Source organism: Arvicanthis niloticus, chromosome 13 (genome assembly GCF_011762505.2).
Source record: "Arvicanthis niloticus isolate mArvNil1 chromosome 13, mArvNil1.pat.X, whole genome shotgun sequence".
Classification (NCBI taxonomy): domain Eukaryota; kingdom Metazoa; phylum Chordata; class Mammalia; order Rodentia; family Muridae; genus Arvicanthis; species Arvicanthis niloticus.
Window position 1 is genome coordinate 70,421,514 of NC_047670.1, and position 26,592 is coordinate 70,448,105.

Below are 26,592 nucleotides of genomic sequence, written 5' to 3' on the forward strand. Positions count from 1 at the left end.
CGGACGCACGCGCACACTCACACACACTCACACACACATAAAAATAAAGTGAATGCAATAAAATGTTAAATATGTTTAAATGTAATCATTATGTGTATGTGTGTGCCTGTGTACCACACATGTACATAAGCCAGGTGAGCATATCAGACCTCCCAGAACTGGAGTTACAACCATTTGTGAGCTACCATGTGGGTACTAGGAGCTGAACTCAGGTTCTCTGCGAGAACAGTAACCACTATTAATATTAACCATCAAACATCTCTCCAGCCCAATAATAGTAATAATTAATAAGAATAATAAATTAAGAAAAAAAAAACTCACTTGGATTTCAACCAAACAGAAAATGGTTTCATATGGCATAAACGATGTTTCTGATTTTTTTTTTCCTAATCATCTTCTGGTATTAAAGTTTGAGGAGCCATGTAATATGGAAAGTGGAATGTTCTTCATTTGCTCATTAGTTATTTCCATTTTTTATTAAAATTTGTATTAGCCTCGTCTTCATCAACATGTAGATCATAAATTGAAATCAGTTGTCTAATGAATCAAAGAAAATCTGACTTGTTCTAAAATAACCAAACATATTATTTTGCTCTCACTTTTAGGCCGTTAGTTCTGATAGCAAGGTGCTAGAAGCTTTACAAAGACATCCATAAACTTCCACTGCAAGTTAGTAAATGTAACTCCTGTAAAAGTAAAATATTGCAAAAATGTATATTTCTAAAGACACAAGTGGATTCTCCACAGATCTGAGAAAGAAGCTAATTAAACAATCAGGAAAAAAAAAAACCTCCAGTTGAGATCTGCTCGTATGAGAATTACAGCCCCTGTTACCTGCATAACATAAGATGCTGAGTGTTCTGAATGTTTGCAATGCTCTCATCAACAATGTCTAGTACTCGAGTGGCAGCTTGTGGATTGTTTGAATGTCAGTGTCCCCTCGTAGGTACAGACGTCTGTGCCCTTGGTCCCAGTTGGTGGAGCTTCAGTGAAGGCTTAAGAGGTACAGTCTTGCTGGAGGAAGTGTGTCACTAGAGGCGGGCTTTGTGAGTTTAAATACTCCCTCAACTTCTGGGTCATTCCCTGAACTTCCTGCTTTCAGTTCAGAACATGAGCTCTTGACTTCCTGTTCTTCCTGCCTTGCCTGTCATTTCTTCCTGTGCCTCCAACTCACCACAAAGGACTCTCACATCTCTGAGACCATAAGCCAAAACAACCCCTCCCTTCCTTAAGTGGTCTTTGGTCATGGTATTTAATTCACAGCAACATGAAAGTGAAGCAATGCAGAAGTTGGTACCAGAGAGTGGGCTGCTGCTGGGACGAACCAGACCATGTTGATTTTTGGAGGAATGTAGAAGACTTTGGGACTTTGAACTAAAAAGTGCTGTAACCAAAACTTAAAGGGCCATCCTAATAGGAGCTTAAAAGGCAGTAATTAAAGAGCGATGAAGGCTGTGGTGGCCCAACTCAAAAGGTTCCTGAGGGGAACAGTATTAACAACTGGGCTAGACACCATTCCTCTGTTTTGGCAATGAATCTGGCTACCTTCTGCCCTTGTCCTAAGAACTTACCAGAAATGGGGCTGGAGAGATGGCTCACCAGTTAAGAGCACCCAATGCTCTTCCAGAGGATCCAGATTCAATTCCCAGCACCCACATGGCAACTCACAACTGTCTGTAACTCCAATTCTAGGAACCCAACAACCTCACACAAGCATGTGTGCAGGCAAAACATGGATGCACATAAAATAAATTATTTTTTTTAAAAGAAGTTGCCATAGGCTAAATTAATTAAATTAAATTAAATTAGTCTAGCAGTAGACTAATTCCTTGGTAGAGGCAATTTCAAGGTAGCATAATATTGAATCTGTAGCATGGTTATTATTAATGACCCATATGCAGATTTATAATGGAAAAAAAAAAGCGACAGTGAAGGCTAGTGAGAGATAAGGAGATTAACTTCATTAAGGAGAGGCATCTTGCTTGGTACAGGAATAAAGGGAAGGGTGACTGCAGGGCAAGATCCCACCCAGCTAAGCTTCTAACGTGTAAAGGGGAACATAACATAAAACAGCTCACAGGCTTCTGCTAATGTGGTCCAGGAGGGCAGAGGCCATCCTTAGCTAACTCAGCAGTGTCATCCATGTGGGGCTGGCTTTAGAGCCGAAAGGATACAGGAGCGAGGAAGCCCGGACTCTTCCTCCATTGTTTGAAAGAACCACTGAGGCCAGGCCACAGGTATCAGGTGAGTCCAGCATAAAGACCCTGAAACAGCAGGAGTCCCTGAAAGGCCATTGTGTAAAGCTGTAAAACTGGGGCTTGTAATTCAGTGAAGACCTCAAAATGTTGGAGAGGCCAAGAGGTATCTGCCAAGGAGAACTCTTACCAAGGAGAATGGGGAATGGAGCAAACTCCAGAAGAGATAAGTGTATGATGTAGGCAGAAAAGCTGGAGGGGCAGAGCCATCTAAGCCCTTTCACTCTAGGTATGGAGCACGGGATTCAGAGTTTGCCCTACTAGGTTTTGATCCACTATTTCCCTCTATGGCCCCATTTCTCTCTTATGGATGGTAATGAATATTCTGGACAATTACATATTAAAAACATACAATTTGGAGGGTTTGTTTATTTATTTATTTATTTATTTATTTATTTATTTTACAGGAAGTCACAGTTGGCCTTGAGTCTCAGAAAAGACTTGGGACTTTTAAACAGTGTTGACATCGCGAAGGACTATGGAGACTTTTGAAGTTACATCAAATGCTTTTTGAATTGATATAGTTATGTGTGAGGAACAGAAGAAGCCCTGAATGTGTAGGTTTCCCTAATATGAGTTATTAATATAGGTATGATCATATCAAGGACTCAACCCAGAAGGATAGGAAGCCTTCCTCAGGATCGAGTTTGATGATCGATAGTGTGTGTAGAAAATGCCCACCATAGCTTTCTGCCCCTGGATATTTATGGCCGAAAGACCGCTTCCCTTCCATCTGGTTGGGATGACACCAACCAGAATTAGCTAAAACTGTTTCCCTGATCCAGCTGTATTCTATAAACCTTGCCTCCTTGTTTATCATTGTGCAATAACCTTGCCTCCCTGTTCAATTCTATATAATAAACGTACTGAATATCTGGGGTTTTCCAGCCAAGAGCTCAAGACCACCTGATCCCACCTTTCCGTGTCCATCTTCCAAATGCTCTGGGCTTGTTTAACGCAGGTGAAGCTAAGCTGTGATTATGTTAGGTAGGTATACAGAACGCATATTCTACCTATGATGTCATCAGGTCTTGATGGGCGTGTTAGGATATGACCAAATCATAAAGTTAATGAGTATCTGCGATCGATGAAGAAGCATTCAAGGGTTATTTCTTCTTCCTTTTTTGTCTTGAATCAGAAGCCCTGTATAATTCCATCGGCTTGTAGTCTATAGTGCCAAACGTCTCTCAGGCTGGAGCATCAGCATGTGTAGTCAGGAGTAGGATGTAGAAGGTGGGACAGGGCATGAAACCAGACCATTTGATCACACAGTACAGCCATGCTAATGCAAGTCTACCAGCAGTAAAAGCCAGCATTCCACTCTTAATGGATTCTTCTATCTGTCTTCTAAATTGATTCTGAATTTCTCTTTCTTTTATTCTCCACAGCCCCAATTCTGAGTGCTGTTCACCAAGAGAAGGAAGTGACCCTGTGAACCCCAGACTCTGGCGAGAATGGAGAAAAAGCTCCAGGCCTTGCTGAGGCCCTTGCCCTTGGACACCGTAGCTATTACTAGACACTAAGTTGTGTCTATGAAATGCCAGTTGTTGTGGTTAATAACAAAGTAAGGCACTAGGGATTATGAGTTATGTGGAGCAGAGTTTGGGGGTTGACGTGTCCTGTTTGTGGATTTTTTTTTTTTGACAAATTATTTAATTTCTTTGAGCTTTAGTTATCTGACCTGTAGAATGGCAATAATATTATGACTTCTGGATACTCACTACCAGGAATAAATATGGAACTATATTACATATATTCAGTGATATAATAATTTCTGATAAACTACCTCTTAATTTTTATTATTGTCACAGTTTAAGTACTTTTTCTTAGATAAGACCGAGTACTCCCCAGAAAAGGACAAGAGGGCCCAAGCTTGATCTCTTGTCTTGCCCAAAGTGCAAGTAGGGAGACCTGCTCTGACTGGTGTAGTGTAACAGTTTCTTCCTCCTTAAGCAGGAAGGTAAACAACACATAACAGCTTCAGGAAATCCCTGAAACTGACGACATTCACTAGGCCCCTCCCTCCCAGAGTGAACAGTAAAAACTGAGAGTCCTCAGACAAGCAAAGCTGCAAAGAAGATTCTTGAGTCCAGGCAAGCTGCCTGGAAGAAACAGAAACGGGCTGAGCTGACATCACAACTCATGATCAGGAATCTGTCTGGGAGTTATGGTAGGCTGCCATAGCCTGGTATCTTGAGAGGGTATTGTACAGTATGCCACTGGCGGCAGTAAAGGTCAAAAGTCAAAGTTAGAAGTGCAGTTTTAACCGAAGGCACATTGCTTTTGCACCATATTAAAGTTGAAAAATATTAAGTTGAGCTGTGCTAACTCCGTGATGCATGTAGTTCTATCAAGATGTGAGTTATGGCCTTAGCCTGCCTGTTCTCCACCTGGTTTTGAATGTCAGGTAACACTTGTCCTACCTAAAAAAGAATAATGATCTGCAACAAGGCTTGGGGGCAGGAAGGCACTGCATTGGCAGGTGGTGAGGACCTGAGACAGTTGTATTCCTGAGATAGTGGCTCAGAGGCATGGCTTGTGTTTGTCAGAGCCCAGTGTGGAAAGAAGTTAAGGCACAGAGCTATGCTCAATGCTCTTGAAATGCTCTGAGACTCGGCAGACAAGGAGTGTTGCTTTCGTGGAATACTGTCTGACGGAAATTAGAGACATGGGGATAATGGGATCCTACCTCGTAGAAAATTCTTTGCACTCTTGAGAATATGACTCAGGTAGGAATTTGAACCAAGAGGGGGTTGGTGATATACTTGGAGAAAAAAGGAACTTTCTATAAATGGACTGAGTAGACGGCAAGAAATGTACCTACTGAGCCATTGAAAGTGCTTCCTTTTGCTTGCAGGATGCACCACGACTGCAGGGTGCTGATTTTGCTTCAATAAGCGCACCTCTGTATAAGGAGAAAGGGGATATAATTTTTTGGAAGAAACCTGTGATGAAGTAATATTCTTGGTTTTTTACTATGAGTTCCCCTATTTCAGATCCTCGTCATTTTCAAGAAAACCCTTCTGGCTATTTCTTCCACATTTGGTGAGCAGCATGTATCCCCTTGGGGTTGAGTAATTCAGTCAAAAGTCAAGGCTTTTGGATTTCAAATGCTTTGCAATTTGAGTGATACATGCTTAAGTTCTGAGTAAGGCCAGGGCAAGAGAGAGGTGATTTACAGACAGGCTGGGAGGGGGCTTGAGGGAGTGCTGTAGAGGGCACAGATGTGTCCACCTGGAAGACTCCAAGATCTCTGACCTACAGGAAATTGGCAAAAACTGCTACCAGTATGGCCCAGCAAAGCTGCCCCAGAGAGCCCAGTATGAGTGTCTGTGAACTTCCCTGATCATTTGTGTGCTGAGACTAGCAACTGTGTCTTTCTTCTCCTGGATGTTTACAGTTTGAGACTGCCAGCCTACAGAGACCTCCTACTGAGACTAATTAACCCCCTCCCCTGTGTTGTACCTAATAAACACACTGAGATTCTGGGCTGCAGGGAGGAGTAGCAGAACCTCACCTGATCCCAGTCACACTGTGCATTGTATGTGTGCCTCTGTAACTGTCTTTTCTTCCTTCCTCCCTTGCCACCCTTAACCAGGGTATGGGGACCCAAACCTGGCAGGTCACAGCACAGAAGAAACACTCACTCAAGATGTCTAAGCAGGAGCAGCCTGGACAGACCAGGAACCTTTCTGGAAGCCCAAAAACAGTGCAGACGCTGCAGAAGGATCACACTGACCCACTGTGAGGCTCAGCAGAATGACAACATCTACCTAGAAGCCTGCAAGGACATCTGAGGAACCCAAGATGGAGTAAGCCTCAGGGGCCCCCAAAGCCACATACCAAAGACCCCTAGGGGAAAGGGCCAAGTTGCCCGAGACTAAACTTTAGTTCAGGCCTGCACAGCTGGTGAACAGTTTTTTTTTTTTTTTTTTTTTTTTCCCATACTCCTGAATATCTTACTCTGAATATCTTACCTTAGCAGTGTAACACATGCCGAAGGAGAACCAGACATCAGCCCAATAGAAATTCTAGTCAAAAGATAACAGCCCACAGTCACCCCTCACACAGACAGCGCCCCCACCACCAACACCACATACACAGAGGCAATCTGCTTTTTTTGCGTAATATTAATTTCTTCCCCTCACTTAAACCCACTCAATGGGGAAATCTACAGCATCTCTTTCTGGGCAGGGAGCCTTCTCCAGGATTCTTTACTTCTTAGCCCTTTATACAATGGAGGTTTATTACAGCGTTCCTCGGTGCTTCTGCAGGTACTCTTTCGTGGCAAATAGTTTTTGTGGTAATAGGAAAACAACTCTAGGTGTGTTTAACACAGGAGCCAGGGTGTACCCAAGGGGTGCAATTAGCACTTAGGATGCTAGGCGAGGCAAGATAGTGTCATACTGCTTTACAAAAGAAAACAGAAAGATGCCAGGAGAGAAGGCTTCAAAATGGCCTTTGTTTCAGATGTTCTCAAAAGTGATGTTGACTGCACGGCTGTTCATGGTGGGATAAAATGGGGGACTACTTAGCCTTCTCTGGTCTCTGTTTCCTCAATGAGGGAGAAGGCTGCCAGCCTGCTGCTAGCAGGGGAGGAGCACCAGTGAGACTCTCAAGGTTGCTAGGCAAGTGTGGGCCAATCATGGAGAACATGGTGTCAGATACTATTAGCATTGAACTTCTTCTTCTTTTGGGTTTTTTTAAAGAAACAAGCACTGTGTGTATCTGGAGCGGTTTGTAGATTCCCTGGGTTCTGTTTCTATGTCACGCACACCTTGGAGCCGAGTGGCTGGCTCTTTGCCTTGGTAGGTAAGAATTCTGGACTCTCCCCACTGTGGCGTGTTGTCAGCTCTGTTTTCAATGCCTCATGACTCATAGTCGGTGATTCTAATATTATTATTTGTATCTTGGACTTAAGCAATACGTCCAAGCAATACTTTGCTGTTTTGAAATATAACCATCTATTAGATGGAAGATTTTTTATTAGCCAGAAGTTTTAAAATGCCACCAGAATATATGTGCCACGGGTCATCTGAATTCAAAAGCTCAGGTTTTGTTTTGTTTTGTTTTTTTAAGTCTCATACACATTTTACTGAAGTCCAAGCACTGGAGCATGTGGAGGGGATTTCAGGATCAAAATGATTTTATTTCAGGATCAAAATCACTTATTAATTTGTTGCAGCTGAATAAAAGATGGGACTTTTTTTAGCATCTGAAGTGACACAATAGAGGCCCCACACAGATGGATCAGGGCTTAATGCCCTAAATATTAAAAGACATGCCATACAGACTTACGTCACCCCAAAGCTGGAGATATCCTACTGATAAAAGACAGATTAGTGCCCAGTTTTCTTTAGATATCTGTGAAGCTGAAGGAACTGCAGAGCTTGGCGCAGGCTGGAGCAAGGTTAGATGTATGTAAGAGCCTGTGCAAATGGCTTACAGCTCAAAGATGAAGGTTGAAGGTGCTACCAAGTGTCTTCCAGTCTCCACTCCCCCACTCTTGTCACACAAATATAGAATGGAGTATCAAGTTGGATGTGGTGGTGCATGTTTGTAATTCAGCATTTAAGGGGTTGAAGTAGGAAGATCACAAGTTCAAGGCCAGCCTGGGGAACTTAGCAAGATGGTATAAAGAGAGAGAGAGAAAGAGAGAGAGAGAGAGAGAAAGAGAGAGAGAGAGAGAGAGAGAGAGAGAGAGAGAGAAGCTCAGTGATAGAGCTTGCCTAGCATGTACAAGGCCCTTAGTGCAATCCCTGGTACCACAAAAAGAAAAATTATGCATAATCAGTTAGTTTTGAAGTCAGTTGATTCTGCATGAGCCTCACATACCCCTTAGTACATGCATCTTAGTCGGTGCAATCCACACAAGGAAAGAAATCTTACAAAGATAAATTAAAAAAAAAAACTGTTGCAAAAAAATAAATTAAAAATAAACACCTCACTTGTAATATTATTATAATGTGTCAAATCTTAATCATCCTGGAGACAACTTATTAAAGATGTGGGTTATTCTGATTCTTACTGCAGATAAATTTACCTTAAAAAAATTAAGCTGACCTGGTAAGTGATAATGACCAGTGTTAACTCTCTAACCATGACCTAAATCACACGAGTCACTAAAAGGAAAAAAAAAAAAAAAAAAATGGGTGTTTAAAGATCATTCTGAAAATCATAAAAATGACTAAGGTTCTATTTTCACTGTATCAAGATTAATTTTACCCAAGATTTAAAAATATCTGGAACTGGGATGTTTGTGATCATGCCCTATGATTGTAACTGATGGTATCTTTTCTTAGCAGTATATAAAATAATAATCCATCTGAAGCTTAAATAAGCTTTCTTTATCACCTGTAAACTATGGTATTTTGGGATCATGGGGTTTCCCAAGGTGTTGTGTGTCAGATACTTGAATCAGGGTTTTGCAGGTGCTACTATTAATCGGTGGTTTTTAAATTTTTAAGTTATTTATTTTATTTATGTGTGTGAATGTCTGTCTGCATGTGTAAATGCACATCATTTATGTGCCTGGTGCTCACAGAAGCCATAAGAGAGTATCAGATCCCCTGGACCTGGAGTTAGAGATAGTTGTGAGGGGCCATGTGGATACTGAGAAACGAACCCAGGCCTTCTATATCAGCAGCCAGTACTTTTAATGACTGACCCATCTCCCCAGCTCCTCGTGGATACTCTTAAAGTAATGACATTTAAAAGGCACACACATGCGTGCGCGCACACACACAGAACCTCCATGATTTTTTCAGATACTTTCTCCTATCAGTGGAGAAATAATTCATTCTTAGATCTACAGTGCCTGTTATAGAAGCCATTAGGCCAACATGGCCATTCAGATGTAAACTTGCTAAAAAAAAAAAAATAAAATAAAATAAAATAAAATTATTTGTTTTTTAGTGGCACCAGCCAAATTCCAAATGTCCGGTGGCCATGTGTGGCTATTGGTTACAGACTAAATAATGCGATTGCCTCGTTACAGAGAAATCTCTAGAGCAACTGCATGCAGTGCTGGTTTCAACTCCTAAATTCTTCACACGTGAGCATCAGCACTGCAGAAACACATAAATATTAGCACCGATTTCAGAGGCAGATGTGTAGGTACTTAATTTAAGCATGGGCTTTGAAATCAGGCAGAGCTAGGTGTGAGTCTTGAATGCAGATTACTTGTTAGTAGATCTGTTACCAGGTCTCTTGGCTTGCTGAGACACACTCATTCACAGGTAGGATGGAGAGTAAGTCCACTAACTACCTCACGGTGCTATTTTAAAAGAGACAAAGGATTACCCACAGTGCAACAGTAATCGTTCCATGAACACCTGCTTGATGATCTACCCCTCAGACCTTAGGACTCTTAAGCCATAGTCATGTTGTGTTCAATTTACGACATGATGAGATGGCAACTGCTAAAATATCAAACAATTTGACCAAGGAACAAAGAGAAAGAAGGACTTACCACAGGAGTTGCCCTTGAGTTACAACTTAGCAGTGACCAGAACTGAAAGGCCCAGATTGGACTTTTTTTTTTTTTTCTGGAGAAACATAGGAAAGACATATGGTGCTATAGGTGCTTATGAGAACTCTCAGCCCAGTGATTTGTAAGTGGGGTGAAGGATACGTTGATTCTTAGGCTCTAAGGCTGTGTGTTTATCAAAGCCAAGTTGTGAAGTCCCTGAGTTCTATGCTAAAGATTTTATCAAGACTTGAGGCGAGGCCAGAGAAACTGCTCTGTGGACAAAGGGGCTTGCCGCTCAGGCTGATAGCCTGAGTTCAGTCTCTGAGATCCACAGGGGAAGTAGAGACCAAATTTCCATAAAATGTCTTCTGACCTCCACATTTGTGCTGAGGCACACACGCACCCCCTCAGCCCCACACACTAAACAAAGTAATTAAGACTACAGATGAAGAGTACCTACTCCAGTAGTCTGGATAAAATATTAGCAAGACCCTATGATACAGATATGGAAAAGCATTGTTAGTATCACTCTCTACAATGTGATTCCCCCCATTCATTAAAAAATATATTACAGCCGGGCAGTGGTGGCACACGCCTTTAATCCCAGCACTTGGGAGGCAGAGGCAGGAGGATTTCTGAGTTCGAGACCAGCCTGGTCTACAGAGTGAGTTCCAGGACAGCCAGGACTACACAGAGAAACCCTGTTTCGAAAAACCAAATTTTATATATATATATATATATATACATATATATATATATATATATCATATATATATTACATATATATTACATATATATATAACATATATATAATGATATATATATATACATATATATATCATTACATATATATATGTTACATATATATGTATATATATATACATATATATATATTACATATATACATATATATGTGTATATATATCATATGTATACATATATGTATATATATCATATGTATACATATATATCATATATATGTTACATATATATGTATATATATACATATATATACATATATATTACATATATACATATATATTACATATATATATTACATATATATATTACATATATATAGTACATATATATATTACATATATATATATATATATATATATATATATATATCATTCTTTTTTTTTAATGCGTGTGGGAGCATGCCCTGGTTTGTATACAGAAGGACAGAGGGCAACCTTCAAGTATCAGTTCTCTCCTTCCATCATGTAGGTGCCAGAAATAAAACTCAGATCCTTAGCCTTGGAAGTGACTGACTTCACCTGCTGAGCAGCCTCTCTAGCTCCTCCCACACCAATCCTTCCTGAGTGTGCTCTGTCACACACCACCAATCACAGCTGCTCTTATCGAGAAAAATAGAAGCTTTCATGTTCCTAAGTGTTATGCAGCGGTTTCCTCCAAATTGAAACATTCCTTTTTTGAGGGAGAAAGGAGGCTCACCAGATTCAGGAAGTAAACAACTCACAAATCTCTGGATGTCTCTGAAACTTAACAGATTTACAAAGCTTGTTCCTCCTTAGCTCCCTGGCTGTGAAGAGATACCATAACCAAGGCAGCTTATAAAAGAAAAGCATATAATTCGGGGCGTGCTTACACTTTTAAAGGGTTCCTTCATGATCGTCATGACAGGAGGCGTGACATTAGGTAGGCAGACATGGCACTGGAGCAGTAGATGAGAGCTTACACCCCGATCTACACGTAGGAAGCAGAGAGAAAGGGAAGGGAAGGCTGGTTTGGGCCTTTGACACCTCAAAGCCCATCCCCAGTGACATACTTCCTCCAACAAGGCCAATCCTCCCACTCCTTCCTGATACACCACCTAAGAGCCAAACATTCAAATATATGAGCCTATATGGGCCATTCTCGTTCAAACCACCACATCACCCAAGGTTGTATAAATAAAAGGTTGTATAAATAAATCAATAAAGGCTATTGAGAAGACATTGCAACCTGTCCATCTGCCTGCAATTTGTGCAGAGAGCTCCAGGATTACAGTGCTTGTGAGTTGTCATTCATGCTGGCATGGGCTTTTTAGGGGTGCAGGTGTGTCTGACTCATCTATCCTTCTGTAAGTGACCCCTTGTTCACATTCCTGTAGGTAACTCCAGTAAACTCACTGGCTCACCAAATTAGACTTCAATGGGATCATTTCTTTGACCTGTCATAGGTTACCTATCTTGAGTGGGTAGATGTTTGTTCACAATTCCCGGGGGGGGGGGGGGGAAATCACACAACACTGTGTTCTGTAAGCAGTGACAGTCTTGTCTACCTTCACTGGTGGCACTGGTGACCACTCCTTGACATACCTTCATCACTCGGCTTCCATGTGTCACTGTCTCCTGTCCTTCCAGATATTTATCAATGGCCTCTGCTTAGTTTTCAGCATATCCACAGCACTGAGCTGTGAGTGTGTTAGGTTCCGTCTTTGTGACTTCCATGCTACGGGAACTTGGTTTGATGGCTTTGTATACATATTATATATTGACCACACTGAATTCTGAAGTACAACACTCAGTCCGAACTGTACATTATTCTTCCAAGGATCTACTTGTCACCTTTATTGGATGTCTACTGAGCACTGTCCACTTGATTAGAACTTGATGGGAGACCCTATTGCTGACTCACTCACGTTACTGATAGAACATGGAGACATCAAGCCGGTATAGGCTCGGAAGCCTGATCTCTATGGTTTAGTTTTATCAGGGAGGTGCTGTGTACTCTACTGAAGGGGGAAAGTGAACATTGATCTTATCTAGCTGTTCCAGCAGGATTTGTTAGTCCTGCCACTGGGTGAATAAAGACACGGAGACTTATTGTTATTTACAAAAGCTTGGGCACTACAGCTGGGCAGACTTTCAGTTAGCTCACATAAAGTAACTTTGACTATTCCTGGCCTACGTCCCAGCACGTGGCCTATTACCTCTCTGTCCCTCAGGGCTGGCACCCCTTTCACTCCCCCACCCCCTCCCGCGTCACAGTCACACTGACGAATCTTCCGGCCTCTGCTTCTCTTTGAATTCCTCTCTCAGGCCGGAAGTCCCACCTTCCCTTTCCTGCCTAGATATTGTTCTGCAGACCTTTGTTGAGCCAATCTGTGAGTGAGGAAGGTATTTGTTTACAAAATACCGAGGCAGGCAATGAGCCATAAGGGTAACAGTCACAAAATCTGGCCAGTGCTCAGCACTCTGCTGGTAGAGCAATCAACATTTGAAGCATACAGAGACGTCCTTCACAAGATGAACAAACCGTTTACCCCAACACACTGTGAACAACGCAAACAATAATAACTTGACTACCAAAATATCTCTACTGGTGCAACTGCAGCATGGAAATCCATGGTGGCAATCAGTGACTAAATCCATGGGGGTAACCAGTGACTTTCTGATTTTATTTAAGACCTATTTCACAAGATAGAACATGCCATACCTGGGACAGTTATCGGGCCAAGACCTTGTGTCTAGACAGGTTATCAATCCCAGGGAGAGAACTTTACTATTCCTCTACTACTGGGACATAGTATTAAAGTGATTCCTCGTGACATTTCACTATACCCACAGGTTAGCATCTCTCTATATCCTCATCAGAGAAACTTCCTTTGGCACTACATGATGATGAGCACAGAGACTCACAACTGCTCAAGGTGCAGGAAATACGTGACTATGGAGTGTTGGTCTCTAAATGGGGCATCTTTCTCTTACCCTCTCCTCCCAAGGTTCAGGGATTACTGTAGTAGAGGGGGCAAAAGGATTATAAGAGCCAGGGTAATCAGTGACTGTGGAGACTGTTTTCAAAGTAGAATTGGTAATCTCCCCTCATAATCACTCTTGTCCATAGTCTTTTAGTTGACTTGGTGCACTTCTGTCCTTCTAGCTGCTCAGACTGGAAGCCTTGGCATTCTCTTTGATTCCTATCCCTTTCTTACAAAGGTCCATGTCCCACCTGGCAACATATTCCGTGGACCTTGTCTTCAAAGGACACCCAGGACATGGTCACTCTTTCCCCTATCACTTGCTACCACCTGGTTACACAATGACCATCACTTTCAAGTACCCTAAAATGCCCCCCACTTCCATGCTAATTTCCACACTGCCTTTACACTCTACCCATTTTTTATCCTCAAAGCAGCAAGCCAGTCATCAAGAAATCATATATAGTAAATACTGACAAGACTATGTGGGGAGAGGATCCCTTATTCACTGTTGGTGGGAATGTACAGTGACTCAGTCACTTTGAGAATCAAAGGGAAGCTTCCTTTAAAAATCTAGAAATCGAACTACCATTTGAACCAACTACAACCCTTCTGGGGCTACATCCAGAGAACTAACTATACCCTACTTCAGAGATATTTTCTCATCCAGGTCTGTGGATGCTCTATCACAGTAGCTAGGGAATGGGATCAGCCTAGATGTCTCATCAACAATGAAAATGTGGCACGGATGCACAGTGGAATTCTATTCAGCTATAAAGAAAAATGTGAAATTTATAGATAAATGGATAAATCTAGAAAAAAAAAAATCATACAAGGAGTGGTAACCTAAGCTCAGAAAGATAAATACCACATGGTCTCTTTCCTATGTAGGTCCTACTTTAGATCTACATGTTTAAAATGGAGGCACCTATAGAGTAAAATGTAAAGGCTCACTGGGATTAAGGGTTGGTTTACGGGAGGGACATTTGTATATCATAGGCAATATGACAACAGAAATGTGGAATATGAGGAGGGATGGGGGAGGAGGAGAGAGATGCAGAGAAGGATAGCCCAATCTAAGGGTGTATGAGAAGTCATATGGAGACTTACTAGTTTGTAAGCCAATTAGATAAGTTGGTGGGTGAGGCATTGGGATATTTCGCATGTCTGGATAACGGTCATCTGGGAAGTCAAAGTCTACCAAACCCCAGTGTCAGACATGGTATAATTCCTTATAAGTTGGTCAGGGAGACCCCACAGGCCCCCAAAACAATACAAGTCGTTGTTATTCTTCTTGTTTGCCCACCAGTAGTAGTTGATAAGACCAGATTGCTGAAGATTCTGTACACCTTGGTTGCAAAATATAGAAAAATGAAGCTAAAACTGAGCTGGACACTTCCTTCTTCCTGGCTAGCTTTGGACACTTCCTCCTTCCTGGCTAGCTTTCACAGCACAGGAAGGTCCCATACAGGATGATGCTACTGAAGAAATCACACTAACCATGTTACTCGGCTCTAAAACCTATATCTGCAATTCCAACTTGTCAGGCAAGATGCACCTACTGGAGAAACAGTGACAAACTGTTGTGGGAGGGACCAACTGCTCTCTGACTGGATGTGAGGCACATTCCACAAGGGGAAAGCCATGCCTCTTCTCATAAACATGGCCCCAAATTCATGGCTGAGAGGTCTAAGACCCTTGAGGTGAACTTAATACTGTTGTTGTTTTGTTTGTTTTGCTTTTTAAGCTGAATTCTCATGGCACCCAGCTGTGATCTAAATATTTATGCTTATATCTGTAGACGAATTCTACTTTAATCAGGAAAACTTCACTTTATGGTTGGTAGCAGAATACCAAAATTCATGGGTGCTGAGAATAAGTGTCAGCAAAATGCTCAACCCTAAACAGGACATCATCTATGCCACCCCCTCTAAGACTCTACAGACTAGAAACTAATGGCACTGACTCAGAAGGAGGCTGGTACTGCATCACCGGGACCATATTAGGGTAAGTATCGCCATGATCCACTCAAGAACCGACCTGGTCCCTCCCTACACTCCAAATGAGATTGGAAATGTCCTCAGAAAGGAAACTGAGCCTGCTTAGGGAAAGGAATTTGTATAAATATAAATATGTATGGGGATATGGGGTAGGGATCAGCTCAGGTAAATTAGTCAATAAAAGAAAGTCCTTTGTCAAAAAAGGCAGAGGAGGAGGGAGGAGAGCAAGGAGAACGAGGAGGTAGAGAAAGAGAAAGGAGAAAGAGGAGGAGGAGAATCTGGTTCAGACTCTAAACTGAGTGATATGGAAGGTCAAGGAAGCTTGCCTCCCCCCACCCCGGTCTTGGGGATGTTGTGAAGGAGGAGATAAGCGTCCTCAAGACAGAGGACTGTGGAGCACTTGTCCACGAGTTCACCTGTTTTAAGAGAAAGTGGCCTGCACCAAGCTAACATGAATGCTGCATTGGATCCTCCACCCTGACAAAGGAAGAGAGTGAGTTCTTAGACCTGGGGGGCTCTTTTCTGCAGGAAAGCCACGGAGGAAGGAGGGAGGTTAGAAGATGGTAGTGTTGGGGAGGAGAAGGTGCTGATATTCTGGAGCCTTTTGTTTTCACCCTGCTTGTTTTCCTTGCCTGAGCCCTTCAGTTCCTGTGTCTGTGACAGTGTTCATAACTCAGCCCCCATGTGCCAACAAACCCCATATGTTTTGGTTCTTTCCTTATCTTTTAAGCCAAGATAAGGTTGAAATGAGTACGACAAGCGATTCCTTATAAAACACATACAGACACACACTGGCAGAAGGAGGGAACAGGCCTTTGCTTGGGTTTGTGTTCTTCACCTCAGATGACACCGATCCACACACAAGGCCACTAAAAAGGCTTCTCAATCGAATGTGCAAAGCCTTGTGTTACGAGGACTTTCTCCTTGGGCATGGGGCATGGGGATGTCTACTCACTCCTTTTAAGATTCCAATGACAAACTAAAGTTTTATTCCTCCAATGTTCTTCTTGGGGAACCAAGAAGTTGGTAGGGATTCTTTATAGAGCATGGCGAACAGTTACAGACAGCAGTGTGAAGACTTCCAAAGGAGCTACACTGAAGTTGTCACTCTGGAGGGTGGTGGCTTCCCATGGCCACACTGTCCAGGGCCTCTTCCCTTCATCTTCCCCAGCCTATATAGTCTAGCCCTTCCTCGAGACCCCAGAACTGTAACCCATCGGGGCAGAATTGCACACAACTGGTGGCAGGAATGGCTGGATACTCAGGTGAGGGTCCCGTATGCTCCCATCTCCTTCCTCCTATGGGGGATAGTCTACATACAATCAACAAAGCCCACTGTGATCTTCTGCAACCAGACAGAGCTGAACTCCTGAAGATGGCAGCTGTCTGGCTTTGAGGCTGTTGCTGTACATGATCTAAAGCCCTCTATTTGGAGATGGAGGAAAGAAGGAAGCATCTTCTGTCTGTCTTTGTCTGTCTGTCTCTTTCCTCCTCATTCATTCATCCTCTAACAGACTTTCAGATGCCACATATATCTGGGTGGCTGTCATCTCCCAGGCTCACTGTGGATTCTGGGGACATAGAGATACACAAGACAAGGTTCAGACCTGGAACCGCTACTGAGTGCAGTGTGGGAGAAAACCACTGATTGTATTAACTTTCAACAGTGTGTGATAAGTACTGTCACCAGCAAATGTCATTTCGTCTTATTCTTCCTACATTTTAACATACCTATAAGTCATCAGGATTTTTTTCTTTTGAGACTATTTAGCCCTGGCTAGCCCAACACTTTCTTCATAGCCCAGGCTGGTCCAGAACTCTTGGAGATCTACCTACCTCTGCCTCCCAAGAGTTGGGATTGAAGGCATGTGTGACCACATTCAATTCATCTGGGACATTTTTAATACAAATAATGATTCAGTAACAGGGTGGAGTAAGGGATTTTGCATTTCTGAGAAGGTCCCAAGTGATGCCTATTGTGGATGGTTCACTCTATGTAGATGGTCCTAGAACTTCACTCTATTGAGAATTGGCTATTCCAGCAATCGTGAGTTGAAAGTAAGGGGCCAGGAGTTAGACTCCCTGACAGGCAGACAGAGCGAAAGGGGCCATGACTAGATAATAGAGGTGGTAAAATTCTAAGATGGCTGGCTTCTTCCTCACCCTTCCGACCTGAGATAAAAGCCTAGCTACTTAAAACAAAGGTCTGGCAGGCTTTCTCTCTCATCAGTGGGGTTCCCTTGCCTGTGGACCAGTCTGAAAAATTCAAGGCCAGACCAGGACATTTTTATCCCAAATTTGTAGACCTATCAGCCTCTCTAGCTTTGTTCAAAATGACCAATCCTAAACTGCGGAAAGAAGATTCCCCCTCAAAGGCACTTAAAACTTTCAGTCCTCAAGGAGAGACCCTATTTCCCCTTCTACTTTCTAGAATGTCCCTCTCTCTGTATGTACCCTGCAATGTGTATTTCCCTGCCTCTAACAACAGCCTTTCTTCCCCAGCAGATTCTGTTAGCTGTGTTTGAGAATTCCCCAATCACTACCTGTTGTGCTCAAGTTTTAATTGTTTATCTGGCAGAGAAAATGAATCCAATCAAGACCCCCTCAACAATAAGCTAGCAGAAGGAACTACCATTATCTCCACTGAAGGGGAAGAACCTAGGGCTTGATGTGATTACAGAGTTCTACTCTTACATCAGGAGCCTAGTGGTAGCTGACCCACTAGGCAGTAAAGCTGAGTGTGTTTACAACGCCTCACCCTCAATCAGAAGTGACAAGCATGTGATGATGTCTGACCAGGTCCTGAGGCACAGGTGGGGATTATGATGGGGCCCAACTGTCCACAGGCTCCGCCCCTGCTACTCTAACCCTGTACCTGGAGCTTCATGGGACAGTCCTGATGAGCAGTTGATGGGGAGAAGACTCAGGCTGGGCTTATAGATGGTTCTGCTAGACCTGCAGAAAACTGGCCAAATGTGCGGTTCTATACTGATTCATGATCTATGCCCAGTGGCTCGGCTGGGGTACTGGACACGAGAGGAGCATGTTGGAAGTTGCTGACAAAGAAATTGGGTTAACAATTCTAATTGTGTGGGCATCTTGTGTATTGAGTATTTGCTAATATATAAAGCCATTGAATAATCTTTAAGCATTAAGAGTCTTATTTCTGCCGAGCAATGGTGGCGCATGCCTTTAATCCCAGCACTTGGGAGGCAGAGGCAGGCAGATTTATGAGTTCGAGGCCAGCCTGGTCTACAGAGTGAGTTCCAGGACAGCCAGGGCTACACAGAGAAACCCTGTCTCAAACAAACAAACAAACAACAAAAAACAAAACAAAAAAAAAGAAAAAAAAGATTCTTATTTCTACTGGGTACTGGAATTGATATCTCTACCATATGGGGGTGGTGAATATTCTCTGGGTTTGGGGGCTGAACACCACGGAGCTGATCAGTGGAAGCAACAGCCACGCCAACGTCTAGTGGGCCCCAGGCTGGTGGGGTCAGCCGGTGTCTCCGTTAGTTCGGGAGCTTAGAGCGGGAACACAGTGACCAGGTCGGCAGCCAAGCGGCTGCTGTTTTTTCTAATACCTTCTGCAACACTTTAACAGTTAGGAATTAAATTAATTGAGGGTAGGATGCTCTGATCTGCAGATATCATTTATGCTCTCCACCAAGCCAGCCCAAGGTCACCCCATGAATTCATGAACAAAGTAGCTACAGTACCGGGAAAGGAATTTATGCATGGACTCAGCAATGGAATTTATGCATGGACACTTCAACTTACCAAGTCAACTATACTATAAGCAGTGGGAGGTCCCAGTCAGCCAGCACCAGACTGACTGACTGAGTCATTCTTTTGGGTAATACACCAATCCTAGCATTCTATCATGTTAATTCTAATTCAAGCGTGGGAAAAGTAGCATTGTGTCACTGCTACAACTGATATCTACTGTGGATCTGGATTTGCTTTCTCTGGATGCAATGCTTCTGATAGAGAAGTTTCCAATAGAGAAACTTTAATATCTACTGTCACAGTATTCCACACAGTGTCACGTCTGACCCAGAAATGCATATCACATGCAAAGAATAGCAATATGGCTGTGATCATGAAATCCACTAGTCTTGTGTTCCCCACAGTCCCAAAGCATCTGGTTGATAGACAAGGGACCTTCTGGAGACTCTGTCACAGTCCCAGCAAGGGACAACACCTTTCAAGGATGGGGTATGGTCCCCTAGAGGCTATACATACCAGTCCATGGCCGAAAGTATCCAATACATGGAGTTGTTTTGCTCATAACCAGAATGTATTGACCTAAAACCTTAAGAGATAAAAAAGAGATGGCACCATTCACCATCACCTTTGGTGACCTACTGGCAAGGCCTTTGCTTCCCATCCCCAACACTTTACACTCTGGTGGCCAAGAAGCCTTGGCTCCAAAAAGAGAAAGAGATATGTTTCTATCAAGAGATAACAATGATAATTCCAGTCAGCTGGAGTCCAAAGTTGGTACCCAGCCACTGGAGCATCTCCTCCGTCAGAGTCAACTGGGGAATAAGAGAATTAAGATGCTGGAGGAGGTGGTTGATGCAGACTACTAGGGATAACTAGACTACTACCCCACAGTGGATGTAAGAAAAGGTATGTCCCACGGGAGCTCCTTAGAGATTCTCTGAGTGTTGCCAGACTCTGTGACTCAGATCAATGGAAAACTACAATCACCCAATCTAGGAAGGGCAACGAATAACTCAAACCCTTCTGCTATGAAAGTCTGGGTCACTACCAGGTAAAGAGCCATGAACAGTCTAGGTGCTTGCAGAAGGCAGAGGGCAAACACTGAAGAGGTAGATGAACAAGATACTACAAATGTCAGCTATACCACATGACCAGTTACATAAGTCAGGACTGTACCAGTCATGAGTATTTCCTCCCTATTTTGTGACAAGCATGCTGGTGTGTGTGTAGACATATGTGTAGACATACATATACACCATATCAAATAAAGCAAATGTTTTTCTTTTACTTCTCTTATTCCTTTGTCATGCAACATAGATGCATTTATATGGTACTAAAGTATTATTAATTTTATATCATAGTATTAAATTACGGGATAGTAAGGAGAAAGAGCAATGTGAGCCAAAGATTTATTTCATCTTCTAGGTTAAGAACTGTGTTATTGAATATACCCAGGTCAATTTTATCATTTTAGGTCAAGTTATGACCTACTGCCTTATTTGAAGATTAACTATAATTTTTTAAAAAATGCTTATATATGACAGGTTGGTAGAGGTGGACCTACAACTATGTTTCAACTTGACAGGGCTCAGGATACTTATAAATATGAATGGTATCTGTTGCAGTAATTCTCCAACCCAAATAAGACCTGTCAAGGAAAACACAACTCAATAATTATGAATATAAGCTGCACGCCTAGATTGGGCAGACTCACCACTACACTACTCTATTCCCCAGCTATGAGACCCTTAGAACTTTCGGGTTTACCAGGCCATGTGCTTCTCCTCCATTGTCCTTCCACCTCCTGCTCCTCCATCATCTTCCTCCTCCGTCCTCCTCTCTCTCTCCTCCCCCAAACTTTTATTTCTCCACCTCCCCTTCTACTGCCCAATCACTGGCTCTAGCCTTTATTTTACAAATTAAGGTGGACAGAAGGTTCACTAGAATTCACCTGTGTACTGATTCACTCCTCTGCAGCCCTTCGGGAAGTGGAATTAGCATCAAAATACAAGGCCCAGGCTACCCACCACAGGTATCTGTGTGGGTGTTTCTAGAATAAGACAGCGTTTTTTTTTCAGTAAAAGATCACCTCCACCAATGTAGATTGCCATCATCCTTTATAGCAAACACATGGGCAAATTCAAAAGGCAGAGAAAGGACTCTCTTTAGTTTGTCTTCCAGAGCCAGAACACCTATCTTTTCTCCATAACACACCAGAGCTCCAGGTTCTTGTGTCTGGCCCGACCCAGTTCTTAGGCCTCTGGCCTTAGAATAACTTTTATTCCCAGTTTTAAACTTTGCAAACAGCATGTTCTGCAATTTCTTTCTTTCTTTCTTTTTTTTTTTTTTTTTTTTTTTTGGTTTTTTGAGACAGGGTTTCTCTGTGTAGCCCTGGCTGTCTGGCTGTCCTGGAACTCACTCTGTAGACCAGGCTGGCCTCGAACTCAGAAATCCGCCTGCCTCTGCCTCCCAAGTGCTGGGATTAAAGGCGTGCGCCACCACTGCCCGGCGTTCTGCAATTTCTTGGCCTGCACAGTTATATGAGCCGTAAATCCCATAGGCTGTTTGTCTCTGGAGATCTCTAACTTACTAGCTATACAGTGTTGGAAATGCTGACGATGGCTACAAATACAAACTTACCACCACCGTCCCTACTCACCAGGCTTAACACTATTGCAGAGCAAGTCACAGGAACAGAAGAGCATATCATAGCTGGTTGGCATAAAAGGGAAGGAGGGCCAGAGACGACTTGTCAAAGGAGGGGTTTTGAACAATATGAGGACCTCGTGTCTTTATGTAGAATCTAGCAAAACATTCTTTAACTGGGGTTCCAGGACTGGTCTTTCCTTGGCCTGTTCAGACATCTTTTACTATTCCTACCTACAGTGAACATTTACTAATACAGATACACTACAGATTTACTTATGAGCTCTGGCCCTTTGGAGATCCACAAATCATATATATAGTAGTTGGCCTTTGTGTGTGCGTGCATGCGCGTCTGTGTGTGTGTGTGTTTGTGTATGTGCGCGTGTGCACACCTCACAGTCAATTTTCACCTCATTGGAAACCAACGTTACCCTAGTTGAGAATACATGGTCTAGGACACTCCATTTACCAGTGAGATGTAGCACTGATTTAACAGAATCCAAAACCTTCCAGGTAAATGATTTAAAGGGCATTTACTTTTCTGTGGTTACGTGGGTGACCTAGACAGTTGCAGAGCCCAGCATCTCAATGGAATCCCACATTCATCTTTGGAAAAAGTTTTCTCATACTGGGAGCCCAAATCTGGCACACCAACTTTCCATTTGGTAGTCTTGCTTCTACCCTTTGTTGGCAAACAGAAGGTCAGGAGCAGCAGAGGCCAGGCACACACAGAATATTTGGCTTCTGTTCCTAGAATTCAGACCAATTGTGTCCATTGTACTGCACAAATTCTCTTATGATGTGCCTGTGTCAACGCTGATAGGAACCCCTAGACTTTATCTTTCTCATAGTCCAGTGTAAAGTTTTCCTAGCTTTTTGTGAAAAGCACACCATACTAATCCAGCCCTACTGCTAACTACCCTTCTTCAGCAGTGGGGTTGTTTACAGAGCTGGTAGAAGCAATAGAAAAAGCAGTCAAATAATTCAACTAAAAACACTAATTCAACCCTATTGTTGACTATACTTTTTCAGTAGTGGGGTTGTTTTCAGACCTGGTAAAAGTAACAGAAAAGGCTGTGGAATAGGAACGAGAAGGTGGAGTTGAACATCTCTCATCTATCTATATTTAAAAGAACAACTCACCAGTCGCAGAGCTGAAAATGCCAACCCAGCTGTCACAGCTGGATGGGAGGAGAAGGAAGCACACAGTGGCTGGTAGCTGAGTGAAATGTGTGAGGGAGCCCTTGCCCCTCACAATGGTGATCTGATAGGGTTGTTCAGGAGCAGGGAATTGAGAAGAGGGGTAATCACAGTCCTGGGTTGAGAAACTATCCACGAAAGTCTGAAGCCAGGTGGGATAAGGATGAAGGCCATTGCTTTCCCTCACAAGTTCTTTTAATCGATCTAAGTTTTTGACCAAATGCCTGTTGGTAATAATTAAAAAACAAAATCAAAAAAACAAAAACAAAACAAAAAACCAATCACAGAGGTATGCTGTCACTGACAGCTCAATTTGATCAAGTCACCTAATTTGGGATTGAAATTTGTCGCATAAAACAATAAGTTGAAGGTGCAAAATTCTCCATGTTTCCACACATTAGGGACATTAGGGCCTTCACACTGGACCTGCTGGGATAGGGGCTGCTCCCTGGGCCCCTGCTTAGTGTTGGGAGCCGACTTTAGTAGAAAGTGGCTAGATCAACTTTGCAGCCATCTGGAACCATATACCCTGATGAAAGACTTGGTTGTCAAAAGCCTATAACAGCTGAAGCACACTCTGATAAGTATATTGTTTATCCCACATAGCTTGTTTTGCTGTTTAGTGACCTCAGCTGTATGGTGCACGTGGTAAAGTGCAACAGTGTGGCACCCGAAAAATAAAAAATAAAAAAAACTGTTGCTGCCCGCTCTGTCCACAGGTCGGGTTCTAGCAAGAAAGAGAGACGGGGGAAGAAGGGAGAGAAACTCGAAGAATGGAAAACAACCCAGAGGATCTGTAGTCAAGTCTCCTTTACTGTCTTCAACACACACAATTCCTACTCTACTCCACCACCACTACACCACACACTCTACCACCCTACTCCACTACTACACCACCCCTTACAAGGAAATCCTGGGTATTTATAAGCACAAATAGGAGAACACAGGTGAAAACACTTTACCACGTGCACCATACAGCTGAGGTCACTAAACAGCAAAACAAGCTATGTGGGATAAACAATATACTTATCAGAGTGTGCTTCAGCTGTTATAGGCTTTTGACAACCAAGTCTTTCATCAGGGTATATGATTCCAGATGGCTGCAAAGTTGATCTAGCCGCTTTCTACTAAAGTCAGCTCCCAACAGGTCCCCCTTTTTAAATTTTTTCAAAAGGGAAGGTTGGGAAAACTTACGGAAACCATGCCTGTCCTAGGTTGGAACAAAGGACCCCAGCCTCACTTTCCCGTCCTTGGATACTCAACAGCTTAGCACAGTACCATGTGCTTGCCTTTACCCCACCCCTACCCTCTCCCCACCCACACACACACACACACACACACACACACACACACACACACACACACAGAGGCAGTTCTGCAGTCCTTAGACACCTCCTCTAGGAATGCCAAGAATTTAAAGAGGGAAATGCAGCCTTCACTATTGTTTCTCCAGTTATGGGCCCAAAAGAACAGGAAAGTCAGCACGCACGTAAGATGGCTGTGTGTGTTCTGAGCTTCCCATTGTGCGGGCTTTAAATGAGGATGGAAAATGAGGGTGGTTGGGTTTGGGTTTGTTTGGGGTTTTTTTTTCCCCTACCAGTTGGAAATTAAAACGTTTATGTTGCCTTTTTCTCTCCAGCTCTAACATTCTTGGGTTCCCATAACTTTGCCAGACCAGCTACCCGGTCCTGGTGAAGAGAGCTTTTGGGGCCGCTGGGCAGGAATCTGACATTGGCCAAGGACAAGGAAATGGGCTTCAGGCAGGAATCTGACATTGGGCCATGAAAAGGAAGTAAGTTCAGGCAGGAATCTAATTTTAGGCTAAAACAGGGAAGTAATTTCAGTCAGGAATCTAAATCTTAGGCTAGAACAAAGAAGTAGGCCTGAGGCATGAATATGATTGTGGGCTAGGACAGGGAAGTAGGCTCAGATATTTTTGTCATCCTGATAAGCCCTTAGAAACAGTGAACATGAGACTTTGCTTATTGCTTGACTTATTGCCTTGCTTGTTCCTTGACTATTTGCATTTATTGTATTGCTGGTTCCTCAACCTAGAACTGACCTAAATACTTGCATGTAATTAAAATGGTATAAAAGCAGATTGGGAAAAAATAAACCTGCCTCAGCCTCAGAACTGGCTGGGCTCATGCTACAATGTTGTCTAATTGTCTTTTTTTCTTTTTAATCCTCACTCCTGCTGCTAGAGAACCTGTTGACTGACTGGGTGGCCTGGTCATCCTGGCTTCTTGTAAACAGAAGCCCAGATTGCTAAGGAAGTTTCCTATCAGACGCCCCAGAGACTGATGACTGGTTGGGAATATTGTTGTGAGTAGAGAACAAGAGATGAAAAAAAGACATAGTTAAAATAAAAATTCCCCCGGATGATTCCGACGTACATACCTCTCTCTTCCCCTCCCACCATCTTACCCTTGAACCCAGAAGCAGAAGCAAGCTGGATGTGCAAATGGTAAAAACAGGGGGGGGGGGGGGGGAATGAAAAAACAAACAAACAATAACAATTAAAAAATAAAACCAAAAGCCACTTGGAACAATCCTAAACTGCTATGTGAGTATTTAAAGGCATGACCTTTAATTAGAGAATTTTTAGGCAAGAAACCCTAAACTTAGATTTTATTTTGATTAATGCAAAATAAATATGGTGTTCTATTCATATACATGTACACATACACATATACATACATACGCTGTGCCCTGGTAAATGACTGGAAAACAGGCAGGTACCATAGGAAACACTGAGGGTGGCCTCTGAATGAAGAGGAAGAGAGAGAGAGAGAGGGAGAGAGAACAGAAAGATAGTGATGATGGAGGAGGTTTATTGTACATAAAAGTGGATATGACCAGCCGGGCAGTGGTGGCACACGCCTTTAATCCCAGCACTTGGGAGGCAGAGGCAGGCGGATTTCTGAGTTCAAGGCCAGCCTGGTCTACAGAGTGAGTTCCAGGACAGCCAGGGCTACACAGAGAAACACTGTCTCGAAAAACCAAAAAAAAAAAAAAAAAAAAAAAAAAAAGTGGATATGACCCTGAGTTGTCGATTCTGGGGATGGAGGAAGGGAGATGGGAGGGGGGAGGGGGAGAGCAGAAAACCAGGTCCAGCAGCCAAGAGGCCCAACAGTACAAAGAGAGCAGATATCCAAAACAGTTGGATTATATAGGGAACAAAGGTCCAGGCCCCTGGGCTGGAGAGTTCAAGCTAGGAGGCAGGGTATGCCAGCCAGGAGGGCCCTGTAACAGGTAGGGATTGAGGGATTGGGGAGAACCTGGTGGCAGGTCCACTTCAATATGTTAACTAGTGACCTCAACCATTTGTCCCAGGTTTGAAACCTAACAGTCTCCTAAATCTCCCAAAGCCACACAGCTTTGTACAGACACTGAAGGAACGAGAAACTCAAGAAAGGTTTTCAGCCACGAAGGGACAGGCTGGTGCTCTGAACCAGCTCAGTGGAAACCTTTATTTCCAACTCTCTGCCTCACCTAAGTTAATTGAAGGCTTTGCAGTCCCAAGGGAAGGCAAAGGGGTGGGGAGTGGGAGGGTGATGGACAGACAGACAGACAGCTGCC

At 43.0% G+C, this 26,592-nt stretch overlaps 1 long non-coding RNA gene across 6 annotated transcripts in view; it reads left to right on the forward strand.

Annotated features, from left to right (window-relative positions):
- The window catches only part of LOC143434149 (uncharacterized), a 30,536-nt gene extending 11,956 nt beyond the window's left edge, over positions 1-18,580 (forward strand). For 4 of the 6 annotated variants that reach the window (XR_013103433.1, XR_013103434.1, XR_013103432.1 and 1 more), the window contains 6 exons: positions 2,663-2,812; positions 3,644-3,819; positions 5,113-5,300; positions 5,854-6,067; positions 14,742-15,439; positions 16,453-18,580. This is a non-coding gene — a long non-coding RNA (uncharacterized LOC143434149). Of the gene's footprint in view, positions 1-2,662; positions 2,813-3,643; positions 3,820-5,112; positions 5,301-5,751; positions 6,068-14,741; positions 15,440-16,452 lie in introns of those variants that run through there. The other 2 variants (XR_013103436.1, XR_013103431.1) reach the window with 2 other exon arrangements.
- The last annotated feature ends 8,012 nt before the right edge of the window (positions 18,581-26,592 follow it).